Source organism: Aegilops tauschii, chromosome 3 (genome assembly GCF_002575655.3).
Source record: "Aegilops tauschii subsp. strangulata cultivar AL8/78 chromosome 3, Aet v6.0, whole genome shotgun sequence".
In the NCBI taxonomy this organism is placed as follows: domain Eukaryota; kingdom Viridiplantae; phylum Streptophyta; class Magnoliopsida; order Poales; family Poaceae; genus Aegilops; species Aegilops tauschii.
In genome coordinates, this window is record NC_053037.3 from 534,742,522 (window position 1) to 534,748,693 (window position 6,172).

Sequence of the window (6,172 nt, forward strand, 5' to 3'; positions counted from 1 at the left end):
CCGGCTACAGTGATGATCCCCTTCGAGCTCGGCATCTTCATCTTGAGGTAGGCGTAGTGGGGCACAGCCATGAACTTGGCCAGGGCAGGTCAGGCAAGCAAGGCGTGGTAAGGGCTCTCTAGGTCCACTACCTCAAACCAGATCGCTTCTCGGCGAAAGTGATCCTTGTCTCCGAAGAGGACATCCATCTTGATCTTGTCGATTGGGGAACAGGACAGGCTGGGTACGATGCCATGGAACACGGTCCAGCTTGGCATGAGCTGCTTTGCCTTGAGGTTCAACTTCTCCATGGTGTCGCGGTACAGTATGTTGATACTGCTTCCGCCATCAATCAGCACGCTGGAGAATCGGGCAGCTCGCCTCTCCGTCGCGAGGGTGACGTCCAATACCAATGCGTAGGAGCCAGGAGACGGCATCACCTCTGGGTGATCGGCCCGACTCCAGCTGATAGGCCTTTCAGACCAATGCATGAACTCGGGGTTGCTGGAGGCGACCGTGTTGACCTCTTGGTGCTGTCGGCGCCGGCTGCGCTTGTCTTCAACCTGGCTCGTGAAGACGACGTAGGCGGCGTGCTCATCTGGGAACTCATCCTGAATGGCTCTGACTACTGGTCGAGCAGCCGGCTGATGGGGGGCTGGAGGCGGCGGGCCGGGAGGCGGAGGTGGCACCAGCCCCTCGCCCTTGGAGATCCGTGTGAGCCAGTGGCACTTCCGGGTCGTGTGGTTGGACGACTTCGCGCCGCTGTGAAACTTGCAGGGGGCATCGAGAGTCTGCTCGTAGGAGAAGGCCGGCTGCCAAGCCGGCCTGCCGCCCTTCTTCTTGGGAGCGGGCCACTCTTCGGGCTGCTCCTCTTCGACAGTGGCCACCTGCCGACTGGTGGAAGGCGGCATAGGGGCCTTGCGCTTGCGGTCGTTCTGGTAGGGGCGTCGGTTGGAGTCACCAGCCGGTGTCTTGGGAGCCGGAGCGAGCACCTTCCCAGAGGCGTCCACCCGGAGCTCGGTCTTCATCGAGGAGTCGGCCGTGGCGTACTTATCTGCTATGACCAGCAGCTCATCGAGGGTAGCCGGCTCATCGCAGAGGAGTCGGTGCTTGAGGAGGGTGCCCTCTCGGCACCCGGCGGTGAAGGATTCGATGGCTTGTACCTCATGCACCCCCTCGCAAGAGTTGTGGAGCTCGGCCCACCGCGTGAGGTAGTCACGAGTCGATTCGCTGGGCCCTTGGACGCACAAGGAGAGCTGGCGGGGCTTTGGAGGCCGCTTGTACGTGCTGGTGAAGTTGCGGACGAAGACTTCCATGAAGTCCAGCCAGCTATTGACGCTGTAGGGCTTGAGGCTGTTCACCCAGGTGCATGTCGTGCCTTGCAGCATGAGAGGGACGTACTTCACGGCTACGCGCCTGTTGCCGTTCGCTATGCTGACAGTGGTAGAGTAGTCGATGAGCCAATCTTCCGGCTTCATAGAGCCGTTGTACTTGGGCGTGTCTCTGGGGAGCGAGAACCCTTTGGGGAAGGGCTCGTTGCGGATGCGGGGGCCAAAGCAAGGCGGGCCGACATCGTCTTCTTCTTCTAGCGCCAGGGATCGTGCTAGGCGGTCGATCCGGTGGCGGGCGTCGTTCTCGCCGACTCCTTCGTGGTGGCCTAGTCGACCACCGAGAGTCGGATGCGTGACAGGCGGCGGGGCAGGATATCTCTCCCCATGAGGCGGGGGAGGAGGCGGATTGCCTTGGCACTCCACTGCTCGAGGGCGGCCTTCTGCGTCGCGCTCGATGGTGATTCGAGTCCGGCTGCGGCTGGCAGCCGGCTCCTTGTCTTTCCTTGCACGGGCGCCGCTCGCAGTCTGCGACCGGGATGTCGCGGCGTGCTCTCGGCGTGCGGGAGGACTCTCAGCGCGGGCGCCGGCTTCATGCCGTTCTGCGGCCGCGTCGATCAGCTGCTGGATGCGCCTTGTCATGTAGGGGAGCTCATCAGCCCCCAGCCCGTTCAGCTCTTCTGCGGCCGCCTGAGCGGCTCGCAGATTCTCGAGCGGTGTGGCGTAGACTAGGCGGTCTGTCCCCAGCATGCTGGCGATGGCCGCGTCGCGCTTCTTGACGAGGTCGGCTCGGCTCGGCCCGCCATGAGACGGCATACCAAAGGCGGCGCGGTCGACTTCGCGCTGGTGAGCCTCGGTGAGGCGTCTCATGGAGGCTATCTTCTGGCCCTCCGCGATGAGGGCGAGGCGGCGTGCCTCCAGAGTCTCGGCGTCGGCGTCGGCCGGGATGGGGACGGACAAGTCATGCATTGCCGCTTGTAGGGCGTCGTGGGCGTTCTCGCCCGAGTCGGCGACGTGGATGATGACCAGCACTTCAGTGACAGCGCTGCTGCCACTGTCAGCTCGAGGGAGAGGGTCATCGAAGACTACCACGTCGGAGGGGTAGGCGTCGAGCGATGCCGTGTCAGAGTCGACAAGCATCGGGTCGGTGGAGCCGACCGACTCCAAGTCCACAACAAGCTCGCTGGAGACGTGAAGCTGGTCGAGAAGGCTGATGAGGCGGCTCTCGGGGTAGTCTGTGCCCGCGTCGGACGTGGACTCGTCAGAGATGCGAGTCTCACCAAGAAGATCGGCGAGGCAGCTCGCCGCGCAGGCGTCGTCGACGCCTTGCAGCGCGTCGGGGCAAGCGCCATCGGGCGTAGCAGGCTGGCTACGCTCGCAGGGGAGGAAAAGGGTTCCCATCCAGAACAGGTCTCCGGACGACGGTGCACCTGGCCCCACGGTGGGCGCCAAATGTCGGGTGGTAGGTGCGACATATGCCAACGGGTGGCTTATCATTGTGGGAGCTAGTAAGACATCGCCGGTGCCTAGAAACGGGATAAGGCGAAGACATGCATGCCGGCGGATCTTACCCAGGTTCGGGGCTCTCCGTGGAGATAACACCCCTAGTCCTGCTCTGCGGGGTCTCCGCATGATCACTAGATCAGTACAAGTAGCTACAAGTGCTCCTTGAGCTGTTTGGCTAGAGGAAGAAGAAGGGCAAGGCTAGCTCTCCTTTTCTCTCTATGTGGTGTGTGAAGCTCTATGAGATCAACCCTTTGCATGGGTGTCCCGGGGGGCTTATATAGGCCTACCCCCCAGGGGTACAATGGTAATCCGGCTAGGCGCGGGTCCCAGCCGTCAGTGTCTATGCTCGCCGGCTTCTCCGCCGGCCATTGGGGCCCGCCGACTGTTGGGTCCCGCCGGCTGCCGGCCTCTTGGCCGACAGGCCGGCCCCATCGCTTGGGGGCCTTGTCGGCGGCTGGTTACTGTTGCCTCGCCTCTGATGACGAGGGCTTTTTCGAGGTAAGCGTGGCTACAGTGTCGCCGCCTTGCAGGCTCTCACTGTAGCCTCACCTCGTCTTGTCTCCTTAATGAGGCACATGTTTCGAGGGAGGGAGGTAGCCGGCTATTGGGAGCCGGCTACCCCCCTGGCCGACTAGGGGAGGCCGGGCCGCCTTCGAGTGTCTCTCTGGCTAAAGGGGCCCGGTGCCCGCGGGCCGTACTGGCGCCCGTCGTGGGTGACATCGAGGTCAACATGGCTACAGTGACGCGCCGGACGGGAGATGGCTGACCCGCACGGCGCCCTGTGGCCATGCCTGCTTCGAGATTCCGGGGTAGTGGGCTGTACTGCGGCCACGCCCCGTCTTATCACCGTTATGTGGATGCAGTCTTGGTGGGTGTAGTCTTGGCTGGCTTCTGTGTAACGCCCACGATGCGGCTATATCTCCCACGTGTCGAGGCACGACTTAGAGGCATAACTGCATTGTGGTATTGTCGCAAGAAGGGTTATCTTCACACAATCCCATGTAATGAACAAGAATGGGATAACGAGAGTTGGCTTACAATCACCACTACACACAATACATTAATATAATTCATACATCATCCAAAATCCACACATAGACCGACTACGGTCAAAATCCAAATGAAATTAAGATAACCCCAAATGCTAGATCCCCAATCGTCCCAACTGGGCTCCACTACTGATCATCAGGAAAAGACACATAGTAACGACCACGTTCCTCATCGAACTCCCACTTGAGCTCGGTTGTGTCATCTGCACTGGCATCATCGGCACCTGCAACTGTTTTGGTAGAATCTGTGAGTCACGAGGACTCAGCAATCTCACACCCGCGAGATCAAGACTATTTAAGCTTATAGGAAAGGATGGTGTAATGAGGTGGAGCTGCTGCAGGCACTAAGCATATATGGTGGCTAACATACGCAAATGAGAGCGAGAAGAGAAGCAACGCAACGGTCGCGAAGCTAGAAATGATCAAGACGTGATCCTGAAACTAATTATGTTCATGCATAACTCAAACCGTGTTCACTTCCCGGACTCCGCCGAGAAGAGACCATCACGGCTACACACACAGTTGATGTATTTTAATTAAGTCAAGTGACAAGTTCTCTACAACCGGATATTAACAAATTCTCATCTGCCTCATAACCGTGGGCACGGCTTTCAAAAGATAATACCCTGCAGGGGTGTCCCAACTTAGCCCATTATAAGCTCTCACGGTCAAGAAGGATAAACCTTCTCCCGGAAAGACCCGATCAGTCTCGGAATCCCGGTTTACAAGACATTTCGACAATGGTAAAACAAGACCAGCAAAGCCGCCCGATGCGCCGACAAATCCCGATAGGAGCTGCACATATCTCGTTCTCAGGGCACACCGGATAAGTCAAGCTACGAGTAAAACCAGGCCTCGAGTTTCCCCGTGGTGGCCCCGCAGGCTGCTCGGTTCGGACCAACACTCGAAGGAGCACTGGCCCGGGGGGTTAAAATAAAGATGACCCTCGGGCTCGCGAAAACCCAAGGGAAAAGGCTTAGGTGGAAAATGGTAAAACCAATGTTGGGCCTTGTTGGAGGAGTTTTATTCAAGGCGAACTGTCAAGGGGGTCCCATAAATCACCCAACCGCATAAGGAACGCAAACTCAAGGAACATAATACCGGTATGACGGAAACTAGGGCGGCAAGAGTGGAACAAAACACCAGGCATAAGGCCGAGCCTTCCACCCTTTTACCAAATATATAGATGCATTAATTAAATAAGAGATATTGTGATATCCCAAAATATCCATGTTCCAACATGGAACCAACTTCACCTTCACCTGCAACTAGCAACGCTATAAGAAGGGCTGAGCAAAAGCGGTAACTTAGCCAAACAACGGTTTGCTAGAAAAGGATGGTTAGAGGCTTGACATGGCAATAATGGGAGGCATGATATAGCAAGTGGTAGGTAGCGCAGCATGGCAATAGAACGAACAACTAGCAAAGCAAATATAGAAGTGATTTCGAGGGTATGGTCATCTTGCCTGCAAGGTTCTCAGAGTTGTCGAAAGCTTGATCCTCGTAAGCGTACTCAACCGGTTCCTCGTTCATGAACTTGTCTCCCGGCTCTACCCACAACAAGAACACAAGCTACCGAACCACAATCAATCACGGGAAATGCACAAGCAACTTGATGCAAAACATGTATGATATGCGAGATGTGATATGCGATGCATATGCGTGCTTCGGAAGAAAAATGATAAACAAGGCAGTAACTTGGCAAACCAAGTATGCCACTGGAAAGATGAGATGATTTCGGTCGAAATCGATATAAAGATTACCGAAAACGGATGCACGATTTGCAAATGGCAAGCAAAACAAGAATGACACGATTCTGCGATTAACAGCATGATAGCACTTAGAATGCAACAAGTAACTATGCTACAGAACTCCAACATAGCAACAAAGCATATGGCAGTAATCTACAGGAGATGCTTGACAAAAGATGAACACTGAGCTACGGCTATATCACAACATAACAGGTTCAAACAAGCATGTCAAAAGTGCAAAAGATATTAGGTTCACAGACTTGGTGAAATTACTGGACATGGCTGAAACAGCATCAGGTAGCAATGTTCAGAGCAAGAAAACCACATGCTACAGGAACTTAACATAGCAAAACAAGGCACGGTATGAATCTACTAAATGCATATGACAAAAGTCCCTTACTGACCATAAGCCAAAAAGGACCAGAAGATATGATGGCAACCATGTAAACATAGCAAGTTTCGTTAACAGGTTTCAGACTTAGCAGAAAACAGAGCATGGCAGAAACAGTAATATGAAGGCATCTTGGTGAGCTTGATGCACTCATCACAAAGCAATGCA